Source organism: Tamandua tetradactyla, chromosome 15, assembly GCF_023851605.1.
Source record: "Tamandua tetradactyla isolate mTamTet1 chromosome 15, mTamTet1.pri, whole genome shotgun sequence".
NCBI lineage: Eukaryota > Metazoa > Chordata > Mammalia > Pilosa > Myrmecophagidae > Tamandua > Tamandua tetradactyla.
The window spans coordinates 1,490,272-1,506,186 of NC_135341.1; the positions used below are offsets into that span (position 1 = coordinate 1,490,272).

At 33.2% G+C, this 15,915-nt stretch overlaps 1 protein-coding gene across 1 annotated transcript in view; it reads right to left on the reverse strand.

Moving 5' to 3' along the window:
- Positions 1-15,291, reverse strand: part of LOC143656891 (uncharacterized) — a 73,660-nt gene extending 58,369 nt beyond the window's left edge. The window contains 1 exon segment of the mRNA XM_077128642.1: positions 15,050-15,291. The gene's annotated coding sequence lies outside the window, so the exon portion shown is untranslated.
- Positions 15,292-15,915: the final 624 nt, after the last annotated feature.

Below are 15,915 nucleotides of genomic sequence, written 5' to 3' on the forward strand. Positions count from 1 at the left end.
GTTTATTAAAAGAATTAGGTACCACAACCGAGTGGGTTTTATCTGAGACATACAAGGTTTGGCTCAATACAAGAAAAACAATTAATATAATACATGTAAAATTTGAAGGCAAAAATTCACATGATCATATCAGTTGATGCACAAAAAGCATTTGACAAAACTGAATATGCTTCAGTAAAATACTTCCAAAGATAAGAATAAAAAAACTGCTCAACATGATAAAGGGCATATATGATAAACCCACATAAATATCCTACACAATGGTGAAAAACTGAAAGCTTTCCCTCTAACGTTTCAACAGTGCAATGATGCCCACATCCACTACTGTTATTCAACATCATGCTTAATGTTCTACTTGAGATATTAGGAAATAAAAGGGATCCATATTGCAAAGGGAGAATTAAAACATTCACTCTTTGCAGATAATATCATCCCACTTATATAAATTTTCAAAAAATCTGCAAAACTACCAGAGCTAATAAATGAGCTCATCAAAGTGATGAGATACAAGAGCATCATGCAAATATCAATAGTGTATTTATACACTAGTACTGTGCATTCTGAAGGGGAAATCAAGACTAAAATTATTCCATTTACAATGGCAATTAGAAAAATCAATATCATGGAATAAATTAACCAAGTATATAAAGGATCTGTATTTGAAAACAACAAAATATTGCTAAGAGGAATCAAAGAAGAACTAAATAAATTGAGGGACATTCCATGTTCATGTATTAGAAGAATAAATATTGTTAAGAAGTCACTTCTACCAAAATTGATTTACAAATTCAAGGCAATCCTGATCAAAATATTAACAGCTGATGTTGAAGAAGAAGAAAAGAAATTATCCAATTCATTTGGAGGATTTAAGAGGCACAGAATAGCCAAAAACATCTTGAAAAAGAAGAAGTTGGAGGACCCACACTTCTTAACTTTAAAGAGCATTACAAAAAGTCAATGATGAAAACAGCCTGGACCTGATATAAAGATAAACATATTGACCAATTGAAACAATTGAGAGTTCAGAATTAGACCTGCACATTTTGAACAGTTGACTTTTGCAAGTCTGACAAGTCCACTCTACTAGGACAGAAGAGTTTCTTCGACAAATGTTGAAAAAACTGGGAGACATCTATATCCAAACAAAGAAAGAGGACCACTATCTCACACCTGATACAAAAATTACTTCAAAATGGATAAAAGACCAAAATGAAAGTGATAGGACCATAAAGTTCCTGGAAGAAAATGTAGGCAGAACATGTGGTGGATAAAGGTTTATTAGACCTTACACCAAAACCCACAAGCAATGAAGGAAAGAATACATAAATGGAACCTCCTTAAAATTGAATACTTTTGTGCTCCAAAGGACTTTGCCAAGAATGTGAAAAACCTACTCAGTGGAAAAAATATTTGGAAATCACAAATCCAATAAGAATTTATTACCCAGATTATACAAAGAAATCTTAGAACTCAATGATAAAATGTCAAATCCAATAAAAAAGGAGCAAAAGACTTCAATTGGACATTTTTCAAAAGAGGAAATATTAATGGCTAAAATGCACACAAAGACATGCTCAGCATTACTACCTATTAGGGAAATGTAAATCAAAATTATGAGCTATCATTTCACACCTACTAGAATGGCCAATATTTAAATAAAACAAGAAAAATACAAGTGTTGGAGAGGATATGAAGAAACAGGAACACTCATTTACTGCTGGTGGGGATGTAAAATGGTGCAGCTGCTGTGGAAGACAGTTTTGCCATTCCTCAGGAAGCTAAATATAGAACTGCCATCTGATGCAGTGATACCATTACTATGTATATACCCAGAAGTACTGAAAGCAGGGACATGAACAGACATTTGCACACTGATGCTAATAGCAGCACTATTCACAACTGCCAAAAAATGGAAACAACTTATGCTTATCAACTGATGAGGGATAAATAATAAACATGATTGAATATCATTCAGCTGTAAGAAGAAATCAATTCCTGATGTCTGTAACGCACATGAACCTTGAGTATATTATGCCAAGTGAAGTAAGCCAGACACAAAAGGACAAATATTTTATGATCTCACTAATATGAACTAATAATAAACAAAATCAGAGTGACAATCTAGAATATAAGGTACCAGGACATAGGAGGGTAGAAAATGGGGAGCTGATGCATATTTTTTGCAGAACTTTTTATTACATTGATTCATAATTATTTGAAGTGGATAAAAGGTGATGATGGTACTATATTATTGTGATTCTAATTAGCACTGCTTAATTATGTGACTGTGGTTAAAAGGGGAAATTTAGTGCCATGTGTGTCACTAGAAGTAAAGCTAGATAAAACAGATGATGACAGTGGTTAGTAGTAAAAAGATAAGGATATTCTTTCATGAACTAGTACAAATGTATGTCATTACAACAAGATTCTAATAGGGTAGTAGCTGGGAAAAACTATACCTAAAACAAAGTATGGACTACAGTTAACAATAATATTTTAATATTCTTTTATCAACTGTAAAATAGACACCACAGCAATGTTGTTTCAATAATAAAGGGCTATAAGGTGTATCAGATTTTCTTTTGGGAGGAATGAAAGTATTTTAAAATTGCCTGTGATGATGAATGCACAATTCTTGTTGATTATACTGTGAGAGCCATTGATTGTACACTTTGGATGGATTGTATGGTATGTGAATATACACCATATGGTGTGTGACTATATCTCCAAAAAAGTGCTTTAAGAACAAAAGAAATAAACCTTGGACACCATAAGGCACTGGAAAAAATATTTATAAAGTACTGAAAAAATTATAAAGCAACATTGTTTATATCTAGAGAAGCTCTCTTTCAAAACTGAGAGAAAGACTAAGATATTCTCAGATAAACAAAAGCTTAGTATGCATCATTTGATCTGCCCTACCAGCAAAACCAAAGTGAGCTCTTAAGACTGAAAGGAAAGGACACAAGACAGATGATACAAGAAGCATGAAAAGATATTAAGTAAGGGAATTAATTTGGTAATTTTAAATTTCAGTGTTATTTTATTGTATTTTTGGTATGCAACTACACATGCAGAATATAACAGACAAATGCATTAAAGTAATGAAAACTGCATAGTTTCAGACTCAAAAGGAATAAACACATAATTTGGGACAAGAACTTTATAAAGAAGGTGAATAGAGAAATACAGGAACAAAGTTTGTGGATGATCTTGAAGTTAAGTTGGTATCAAAATCTAAAGAAATTATTAGATGCAGGATGCTAAATTAAGCTCCATGGTAATCACAAAGAAAATACCAGAAAAATATGCAAAAAAGGAAATGATGAGTATTTCTGTACTGGTTCATTTTAAAAGATCAACTAAATTAAAAAGGAGGAAGTAATGAAATAATTGAGGTACAAAAAATTATGACTTACAAAAACCAAATACCAAAATTTTCAGAAGTCCTGAATTACCAGGAGTTATTTTAAAAGTAACTGTCTTAGGGCAGGCCGCAGTGGCTCAGTGGCAGCATTCTTACCTGCCATGCAAGGGCCCTGGGTTCATTTCCTGGTGCCTGACCATGTATTAAAAATGCAAATGTCTTAAATATTCAATTTATCCCATCTACATCATGACTTTCTCCATCATGTATTCAATATATAACAGGTTACCATAAGAAATTAATTGGGACCTTTAGTGGAGTTCTGCAGAAGCTGCAGCTGACACATGAAGGCCCCTAGACAACGTAGAAAATGTCTAGGAACTCAGAAATGTATATAATTTATGTATAGTATTGTGTAATATCAATATGTGTTATCTTTCAGTACAAATAAGTTATTGTAAACAGAAAAAAATTCAGACTTCTTCTCTGGTATGAGTAGAGGACAAACAAATTGTATGCAGATTTTATACATTGTGGGGACACCACTTGTTCCCAAACCCCTGTGATGTGGAAGGGAGAACTCTATTCTACTTACAAGTAACACACCTTAAATTCAAAGACACAAATTAGTCAAAAGTGAAAGGATGAAAAAATATCCCATGAATATTATAACCAAAATACAGTGGGGATGATTAAATAATAAGCAGACAAAACAGACTAAAAGTCAAATATTCTTAGGAGGAACAAAGAGAGATCCTATATATATTGATAAAAGGGTCAATTACAAACATAAATAGAATATGTAAACTCAGTCTTAAAACATAGAATATAGGGTACATAGAAATAGCCAGAAGTTAGAGAAGAGGGGGGCAATTACCTATTACACAGAGATTTTTTTTTAACAAGGTTGAACTTAAATATTTGGAAATGTATAGAGGTGAGTGTAGCTTGTTATTGGGATTATAAGTAACAGTTTTCTGTTTTAGTGAATTTGGTTGAAAGGGGCTGATAGAGAAATAATAAGTCACTAATTAATACTACAAATATAATCAATTTCTTGTATGAACTAGTACAAATATATAATGCTTGTATAAAGAGTTAATATATGTGATATATGGGGAAAATACCTTTGTCAGCTATAGACTAGAGTTAACAGTAATACCTCAATATTATTTCATCAACAGTAACAAGTGTACCACACCAATACTAGAGGTCAACAATAGAGGAGATAAGGGATATGGGATGATTTGTTTTTTCTGTTTTATATGTCTATGTGTCATTTTTCTTTCTGGAGCAATGAAAATGGTCTAAAACTGATTGTGATTGTGCTTGCACAATGAGGGGATGCTGCTGTGAGACACTGTATACATATATGATATGTCAATATATCACAGTAAAATTTGAGGATGAAAACATGTAAATAAAAATTCTGAGGCCTAAAACATGTGAAACAAATATTCACAGATTGATGGGAGAAATAGTTCACTCCATATCAATAGTAGAGGACTTCAAAAATCACTTTAAATGATGGCTAGCACATCCACATTGAAGGCCAAAAGAAAAAGGGGACTTGAATGATAATAGGTATCAAGTAGATGCAACAGACATATATCATTGTATATAACATACAGAGAGAGGGAGTGTGTGAGAAATAGGTAACACAAATAGTTTGAAAGCAACAGAGTAAATATTTCTCTGAACTGAAGAAGGATAATTTCCTAGGACAGACTGTATATTGTATCACAAACATTTTGGAGTACAAGTTTCAACAAATTTTAGAAAATTGAAATCATATAAAGGAGCTTACCTGAACAAAATGAAATGAATCTAATTATCAGTAACAAGAGAACATGAAACTTTATAAATACATGGAAATTAAACAATGCACTCATAAGAAAGCAAAGTAGCAAAGAAAAAATCACCAGGAAATTTGGAAATATCTTAAGATGAATGAAAAGGAAAATACAAAATACCCAGACTTGTGACAAAGATTAGATAGATTGGTAAAGAAACAAAAAGAGAGGACACAAATAACAAAAATCATTTGAACTGAAGGGGGAAATAGTGAAATAAAAGGGATTGTAAGAGGATATTAAGAATGATTGTATGCTAATAAATTAGATAACACATGAAATGGACAAATTCCCAGAGACACACAAATTGACTAAACTGACTCAATAAGAAATATAATCTCTAAAAGACCAAGAACAATTAAGTATTACATCAGTTATCAAAACCTCCCAATGCAGCAAAATCTAGGACAGTATAGCTTCATTACTGATTTAAGTAGAATTTGTCCAAAGAAAATACAAATAGCCAATAGTACATGAAAAAGTATTCAAAATCATGGGTTATCAGAGAAATGCAAATCAGAACCAAAATAAAATACTACTTTCCATCCTCTACATGGCTATTGCTAACCAAGTCAAGAATAATAAATTTTGATGAAGACACAGAGAAATAGGGATCCTGATATTATTGCTAGTGGCACTGTAAAATGGTACAGTCACTATGGAGACCAGTTTGGCAGTTCTACAGAAAGTTGAAAATGGAATTCCCATATAACCTAACAGTCCAACTTCTTGGTATAAACTCAAAAGGTAGGGACACAGATAATATCACATACCAACATTTGCAGCAGCATTTTTCAAAGGAGATGAAAAGTGGAAGCAACCCATGTCCATTAATAGGTGAATGAGTAAATAAAAAGTGGTATACAAATGTTTTGGAGCAGCTAGAAGACAAAATCTGAAATGGTGATATGATAGCCCAAGACAAACTCTGGGATCTGTCCTGTAACTAATTGTGGACAAATGCTTTGAAAACTATTGCTTTTGTCTTTCTTTGCTTTGTATATATGTTATATTATAAAATAAAAAAAATTTAAAAATAAAAATATAAAATTAATTCAAAATAAAATTAATATGCTCTTACAAATTAAGGTCTATAATTAACAGTAACACTGTAATATTCTTTCATTTATTATAACAAAGTCACCATACCAAACCTAACTGTCAATAATAAGAGGATATAAGGGGTATGGTATTTCTTTTGGAAGAAGTGAGAATGTGCTCATATTAAAAGTGAGGATGAATGCATAACTATGTGATTCTACAAAGAGTCTTTAATTCTACACTCAGAATCAGTTGTACAGTGTGTGAATAAAAACTGTTTAAAAAAGTGTTATACATACAGTGGAATATTATTCAACTGTAAAAGTGAATGAAGATCTGATACATACTATAACATGCACGAATCATGAAGACATGTATAAAATAAGCCAAACACAAAATGACAAATATTGTATGAACTTGTTTATACAAAATAACTGAAAGAAGGAAATTTCACAGTGACCAATGGGTGCTGTGTTACAAAATTTTGTTGTTACCAAAGTCTGGAGGTGTACAGAAGGAAAAGGAATTATTGTTCAATGAGTAGAAAGTTTCTGTTTGAGGTGATGAAGAAGTGGGATAATGGACATTGGTGATAGTAGCACAATGTCATGAATGTAATTGATCTAATTGAAATGTCTACTTGAAAGTGGTTAAATGGGAAACTGTGAGTAGTAATTGGTACCACAAGAACAAGTTTTAAAAAGATCACAATGACATATACACTTTACACTCATGAGAATGGTTACTATTAAAAAATAAATACTCACAAGGTGCAGTGAATTAGAAAACCTTGTACATTTCTGGTGGGAATATAAAATGATGCAACCACTGTGTGAAAGAGTTTGGAGATTTCTCAAATAGTTAAACATACAACATATCATCTGACCTGACATTCTACTTATAGATATATTCCCCAAAGAACAGGAAACTCAAACATATAATTGTATAGCAATACTTACAAAAACGTTTTTCTTATATCTAAAAGATGGAAGTAACCCAAGTATGATTCAACAGAGGAGATAAAGTGTGTTATATAAACACACAATGGAATATTATTCAGCTGTATAATGAAGTTCTGACACATGCTACCATGGATGAACTAGAAGACATCACATTGAATGAAATGTCAGGCACATACAGACATATTGTATGATTTCACTCATTTGAATAACTGAAATAAGCAAGTTCAGAGACAGAAAATAGATTAGAGCTTATCTGGTGCAGGATAGATAGGCAATAGTGAATTGATGCACAATGGGTACAGAATTTCTGTTTAGGGTAAAGGAAAGGTTCTGGAAATGAATGGTGGTGAGCATAGTCCAACATTGTCCATGTAACTAATCTCAGTGAATGTTATTCTTAGGAGTGTTTGAGATGGTAACATGTATGCTGTATATATGTTTCCAGAATTTAAAAATTGTCTTTGTCTCTTTTGTTGCTCTTTTTTTAAATTGTGGAAACATACATACAGCATACATGTTATACTGTCTCTTTTCTTACCCCAAGATGGGATCTAATATTGGAGAAAAGACTTGAAAAGACCTTGTTGGACATATGCCTTGTAACAATATTAATGTGTATAACTTGTTAACTCTACATAAGGCAGTTCCATTAGTGATTATCCTAGTTCTAAGGATATTTACATAGAAGTATTGTGTGCAAGGAAAATGGTGTGTCCAGGATACACTCAAATGTTTAGGAAGGAGAAAGACATAAAGGAAGAAAGAAGGAATGGCAAATGTGGCAAAATATAAAAAATACTAAATCAGGATATAGGGGCAGGGTTGTGTTTTGATATTCTTTATTTTTTGCATTTGCCCTGTGTGCCAGTTTTAAAGGATTTATGTACCCTAGAAAAGCCATGCTTCAATCCTAACCCAATCTTGTGGAGGAAGCTATTTCTTTAAGCCCTATCCAGCACTGTATGCTGGGAACTTGATTAGATTATCTCCACAGAGATGTGGCTCTATCCATTCCAGGTGGGTCCTGATTAGTTTACTAGAGTTCTTTAAAAGAGGAAGCATTTTGAGGAAAGTGGAGAACAAGGAGAGAGCCACAGAACCACAAAAGAACCACAAGCCAGAGACATTTGGAGATGAAAAAGGAAAATGCACCCAAGAGAGCTTCATGAAACAAGAAGCCTGGAGAGAAAGCAAGTGGCATTGCCATGTTCACCATGTGCCTTTCCAGTTGAAAGAGAAACCCTGAACTTCATAGGCCTTTCTTAAGTGAATGTAACCTCTTGTGCCTTCATTTGGACATTTTTATAGACTTACTTTAATTGGAACATTTTCATGTCCTTAGAACTCTAAAATTGCAACTTATTAAATTCCCCTTTCTAAACATCATTCTGTTTCTGGTATATTACATTCTGACAGCTAGCAAACTAGAACACCCTGTAATTTAGAAATTATTTCAGTGATGTTAAAGGAAAAAGTGAAATAAGAAGGGAATTAAAATGACACACTACAAAATAATGGAGGATTTAATAATAAAAATACACATAGAAATCAATTTAAGTGGAACTTTTATGTCTTTCATTGTAAGTAATTTTATTCATTATGCCAAGCTCTATTCTCATTTATCTCAAAAAATTTTCATTTAAAGAAATTATTTACTTAGAGCAGAGCTTGGTGCAACCATCTATTGCCTGTAAGAGAACCAGGCAATTTAGATACAAATTGCCTTTAGATACAAAGGCCAGAGAGGTTGAAAATGAAGGAATGGAAAACAGTACTGAGATACTATATGCTGTAATACCTAGAAATTAAATAGGTGCACTAGAATAATAGATAAAAATTAAAACAACCATAGTTACAAAAAACAAAAACTATATTTTATATATATATGAAAGTGTCAACCTATCAAGAACATGTAAAAATTATAAACCTTTATGTAGGGAACAGCAGAGAACCAAAATATATGGAGGAAAAAATAAATATGTGTCTATTTGGATAGACATATAACTCTCTATTATGATAGATAGTTCTATTATAATAGTTGGACAGTTCAATTTTCCATTTCCAAATGAATAGAAAAACTAGACAGATGATTGATAAGGAAATAAAGGACTTAAACAACACTATAATCCAACTAGTTTCAGCAGAATATGCATTCTTCTGAAGTCCATGTGGAACATTCACAGAATAGATCATATGTTACCCTATAACTTATATAAAAAACACTGAAAACATAAGTAACTTCTTTGACTGAGTGAAATGAAATTAGAAATTGATAACAAAAGGGAAAGTGGGAAGTTCCACAAATTTGTGGAAATTGAACGACATGCTCAAACAACCAAAGGGTCACAGATGAAATCATGAGGAATATTAGAAAACACTTAGAGATATACAAAATTGAATACACAACATAACTTATAAGATGCACTGAAAATCTTGCTAATAGAGAAATTTAGCCATAAACACCTGTATTTTGGTTGGGCAATGATGGCACAGTGTCAGAGTTCTCACCTGCCATGCTGGAGCCCTCGCTTCAATTCCTGGTGTTTGCCCATGAAAAAAAACTGTATTTACAAAAATAACAATTTTAAATTAATACCAGAATTTACAACTTAAGGAAATAATAAAAGAAGAGCAAACTAAACACAAATCTGGTAGAAGGAAGGAAATAAAGATTAGATCACAGATAAATTAGAGAACTGAAAAACAACAGAATCAATACAACTAAAAGTTCATCTTTGAAAAGATCAACAAATTTGAAAATCTGATAGCTAGATAAAGAATAAAAGAGAGAAGAAAAATTCATTAAAGTTAGCAACAAAAGTGGTGACATTTCTAACAACCTCACAGAAATAAAATGGGTTTTAAGGAAACACTACAAACATTTCTCCAACAGATTAGATATCTTTGACAAGATAGCCAATACTTAGAAACCCACCTTGTTCACTTTACAATATTTAATCTTAAAAATTCACTTATTTAAAAAACTGCATATTTTTGAAAAGCAGGTATTTTATGTAATCATGTATTCTATTTTTTATATTATTCATAATTTTATGTTACCTTTTGCCTTTCTAGCTTAGTTATTATGTAACATTTTTAAAGGAATTAATCTCTTTGAGTCAAGGCTGTGTTGGTCAATGAAAATCTACAGGCAAACAAAACAGTCAATTGTCTTCCCTGTGGTGTTTAAGTTTAGTTTACAAAGGTTAATTTAAAGTTAAAAAATGTCAATATTAATTATGTACATAGTATCAAAGGACATCATTTTTGGGATGGGACAATCTTCTTGGAAAGAACAAATGTGCTTGGTGAAATTTAAAATGTTGAGCTGGGCCAAGTCCTAGAAAATTTGCCTGGTATACAAACTAGTTTAATGGGAAAATGCACAGAATTCCAGCAACAACAGACTGTTATTTGCAGAAATTGAGAGTGGAATGGACTGCAGACAATTGGGGTAGACTGGATGGCAAAGAGTGACAGACAGAAGAATTCAGGGTCTGAGAAAATTGTAAGCCCTATAGTCCTTGTTCTAAGAACAGTGTGCATGCATTGATAAATTTAAAGAAAAATGGCATGATGAGATATATGTGTCCAAAAGAGCCCTTTAGATTTAGGATACATTAGGACTAAAGGGGTACATTAAGAGAAAATTTAGAATGATAATGGTGAATTTTAAATATCCAAAGATGGGTACCTACAAACCTTAATGAAAGAAATGAGACCTGTATCATAGAATGCAATATGGAAATTGAAATCAAGTATAATTTGATCCTATCTTCTTGAATCCCACCTAGACTAAGGAGAGGTGACTTACTTGAGGCCTCACTTGAATAATCTTTCAGGAGATCCCACTAGTGCAATCTGGTACAATTTGATCATTAAATAAATAACAGATGAGAATACACTGAATAAAATAGAATACATGATGTTTGAGTGCTGTAACATAGCCAGTGAGCAAGCAAATCCTTTGTAAGGCAGAAAGCCAAATAAAATATAGATCTCTGCTGGAAATGGGAAATATGACCAGATGGCTACCATTAGAGGGTGGTTGTCTGGGTTGAAAGGATTATGGGTGGAGGATGAATGGAGACCACAGTATTGATATAATCTCAAAATATGCCTTCATAAAATGACATTATAATACAAAGTGAAAGCATGTTTTTGCATATGGAAGAACTTTAAGAAATTTTAACAGGTTATAAAATTCACATCACTGATGTGTGAGGAAAGTGAATCTGTGATCATGCTTGATAGAATGCAGTAAGTAAAGCATAGCTTCAAGCTGGGTTTCTACTGGGAATGTTGGGCCTAAATCTCAAAAGGGAACACTGAGCAGATGAAGGCTGGGTCATATGTGCTCCTTAAATTTGTCGAAGATGTAAAAATAAAAGAACCTCAGGAGGAGTTCCATATTGAAATTAACTGGAAAAAATAGATATTTTTAGAGAGTTTGTGAAGGGTGGAACAATGGATAAAAGTTGAAGGGGTCTGTAAGTGAGTTTATAGCATTGAATCAAAGTTGATTTCTGATTTGAAGTTTTTTAGGAATATGCCTTTGTTTTGTCAATAAATACAATGGAGTATTTTTATGAAATGTTCATTCGTTATCAAATATGGTTAAATCCTAACAGCTGGAGAAACTTAGTAATGGGATCAGCAAATCTTTGTACCCACTCTTGTAATTTTTTACATTATTTGATATTATTTCAAAATAGATTACTTTAAAAACACCCATGTCCATCTCCCAACATCCCCCAAAACCCTATTAGGCCCTTAATTGGAAATCATTCCTTTTATAAACTCTTTTTGGGGGGAATGAGCATCAATGTCACATGACTGTTGAGAACATGGTATGCATTTTCATTCATTCACAATGTTGTTTATGTCTTTCAATAATATTTTATGGTTTCTTCACATGGGACTTTTCTTCTTAAATTTATTTTAGTTTTTATGTTGCTGTTGTGAATAGACCATTTCCTTCAACTTCCATTTCTAGTTGTTGCTAGTTGTTCTCCAGTCTATTGCTAATTTGGAAAAGAACTATTATTATTTTTGTATGTAGCCATTTTACCCAATTGTCTGACTAATTTTCATTTTGCTTTTAAGCTCTAGAAGTTTGTGCTTTCTATGTCTGCAAACATATTATTGGCAAAAGACAACCAACACATATTAATTATATAAAGTTTTTAGTCTTAATACACTTCTTTACCAGAAGCAATACAATATTGAATAATAATGACATTAGTAGCAAAAAGAAAAGGAAATGTTTACAAAATCAAATGTTCTGAATGGTAGATTTCAAGATTACTTTTTAAAAAGTCATCGGTAGCCTACATTTATTCTTTCTCCAGAGCAGATGCTTGGACTATTATTCCTTTCTTCATATTAAGTGTGGACTTTCTATTATAAAATATACAATTATATTTCTTTCCATAATGCCTGAGTTGCAAAACATCTCAAAAAGTATAATTTATCTTCCTATATACTACAGATATGAAAATGAAAGATTATGCAATTTTATGAAATAAAAATAAAACATTCATTTCACTCTCATAGCACTAAAGAACTCACATCTATTTAAATACAATTCATCCAAATTTCTGAAGCAATCAGCCGTTTAAGAGTTTGGATGTTATAACATAGTAAATGTGTCATTATTATATTAACTGCAGTATGTCATTCGTGTCCTGAATGATTTGGGCTCTTTGTGGAAATAGTGAGGTGTTTGCATTTCAGTTTCACACAAAAAGTCCTTCCCCTGCTGCATATTTTGGAGAATGACTGCATTTTAACCCAGGTTGAAAGACATGGAGAAAAACATATATTATATAAATCCACTCTCTAAACCAGGGATAAACTTTCCCAGAATTTTTTGTGCTCACTATGCTTTCAGGAGGTGGATCAGATTTTAGTTACATTTATGCACTTGGCTTTTTTTGCCTTCTGTGTTTGTGTGTTCCTCAGGATTATCTATCTCTTTCCACTTCAGTAGTCTTTTTTAATTCTTTGTATGCAGTATAGCAGGGTCATATTTCATTCTTTGCCCATGTGAGTATCCCTTTATAGCAGCACCATTTGTTGAACTTTTTTGTATGGTTTGGTTTCCCATTTGTTTGTTTGCTTGTTTGTTTATTTGGGAAGTGCAAGGACCAGGAATCAAACCCAGGATTCCTGCAGGCAGGCAAGAATTCTACCACTGAAATACCCTCACACACATACCCACCTTAGCATTCCTTTGATAGATATTAGTGACTTTTGGTAGATATTAGGAGAATGACATTGTGACTTGATCACATCAGGGATTTGCAAGGTGGAGAAGTGCCACAGGCTATCAAATGTGAGGGTTTACTTTTTATGTGCCAAGCAAGGAGGGTAACACTTGTAATTAGGGCACTGATTCTTGATGAAAAGTGATTACAAACATTTTTGACACTTATTAGTCTGAGATGATATACTGCACCAAGAGAGATTAGTTAATAAATCTGAAAAAAAATCCAAACGATAAACATAGGTGGATGGTTCTTAGACTTATTACACCTTTAGTATATATCATTAGAATAAAATTTAAGTAGACATAAATATATTTTCAAATTTCAAAGTAGAGAAAGAGAAAAAAATTGCAAATGATTCATAACCTTTTAAAATGGTGATACTTACAAGAAATAGGCATATACAAAATGATGAGATTGTAGACTTACTGATTTTATCTTTCCAAGGAAATATACAAAATTCAACTAACTGCAGATTCAGAATTTAAATTTTCTACAGGAGAAATTTAGTTTCAGTGAACACATCTGAATGGCAAAAAACAAAAACAAAGCAACAAAAAACAGCCTCTGGCATGGCTCTTCAAAAAACTGATAATTTAAGTGCTGCACAAATTTCATCTTAAGTAGATTCAAACAGTATACAATACTAGGTATTGAAAATCAGAATAGTGTCTTTAGTATCAAAAACTAATTTCTTTCATGCATGAATTTTATTCAAGGCAAGCATATCCACAGTTGAAATCTGCATATTTGTTAAATTCACATGGCAAATAAGCAATTTACAGTGTATAATTACATTTAGGTCATTCTCATGCTTTGCAATTATCACCTCTATTGATATACCTTTATAAATAGTATAGTATCAGTCACACTAAAACTAAAATATTTTAGTGAGCTAAACTTAAAAGTAACTTTAGATAATTACTTAGTCATAAGAAATTGTAAAATGTAGCATTTGAAAACAGAAAAATTTAACAAGTATATTTCAAAAACTTTACTCAAAAGTTTGCTTTTATTAAAACCATGAAAGTAAAATTATTATGAATGATGGAATTTGGGGTAAATAACATTAAACATTAATATTGGGAGTCGTATTACCCTATTTGTAAACTCTTCAACATTTTTTCAACTACGTAATTTTTGCAGGAAAACTTAAGCAAAAAAAGTAAATAACAAAGGCATATACCATTTTCTCTTTCACTTCGGACTCTTGAGATGTGGCTCAACTGGTCCCTCAACTACTCTACTGGAAGGTTGGTACATTTTACATATCAGTTTCAGTATTTTAGAATGATTCCCCCCCTCTCTGTTATCTCTATTAGGATTGTCACTAGAAAGAATAGAGTCCATAAAATAATCCCAGTTTCTGACCTGGCAAAACCTCCGATGAGCAGACACTTTGCTAAAACACCTCGTATTTAAAAAGTTGAGAATGAACTACATTAAAAGAGTGCATAAAACGAAGATTCTGTGCTTGCTATTTAGAAATAAACCTCAGCGAACAGCAACAAAGTCCCTTTCTCAGTCTCAGGCATGAACGAGAAGCTATTTACTCACATCGCACGTGGCCCAAGTCCTCCACGAGGTATGGGCGCCTCCTCCGTGGGTCCCACAGGAAGAAATTGCTTGTTCTTCCTGTGATTGTGGCGCCTAGTGGGGAAAATGAGCCAGGAGGTGTTTCCAGCATGGTTTGGTCAGAAAAAGAATTTTCGCACTCCCTCTGCTGGCCGGTGGTCCACAGCGCAGGAAGTTTTGGGACCTGTTTCATTGTGAAAATGTGCCTACTCCCTCAATGACTAAATAACTGAGACTGTATTCAGACTGTTCAATGTCCAGAGACTGAGCCTGGGTGAAGTAGCCATCTCAGCACAGTCAATATTGAAGATTCAGAAAGAAGGACCTGAAGAAAGAGCAAGAGCTCTGGAGTCCCCTGTATGACCTGACTCCCGTTCACATCACACCTTTGCCTCCCACCCCCACCTGTCTGCACAAGTCCAGGACAAAACTGGTGCATCCCAAAGGGTATCTGTGACCTCCCATGGGGCTCTCTGCTCGCCCCTCTAAACCAGAGCCCTTCCTACCTCCATTGCACCAACTTTCTGCCCTGTCCAGTTAAGAGATATCCACAGTTTTGTTGATGAAGTTGTTGGACATTGAGTTAGGTGACCTGCCCATTATCTCATTGACACCTGGAAGCATGGCAGGCCCAATCCTATGTTCCAAGCTCAGGGTACACAGAGTTGCATGTGTCAAAAAACTTTAACCGGTGGCTGCTTAAGTCATAGGAGGGGTGACTGAAGTCCCTCCTCCACAGCTTACTCCGTGGAACCTGACTCTTGTGTTAGAAAGTACACAATACTTGAAAGAGAATAAGCACTCACCTGATTGTGAAAAAAACAATTTATTCACAATCTTGCAAGAAT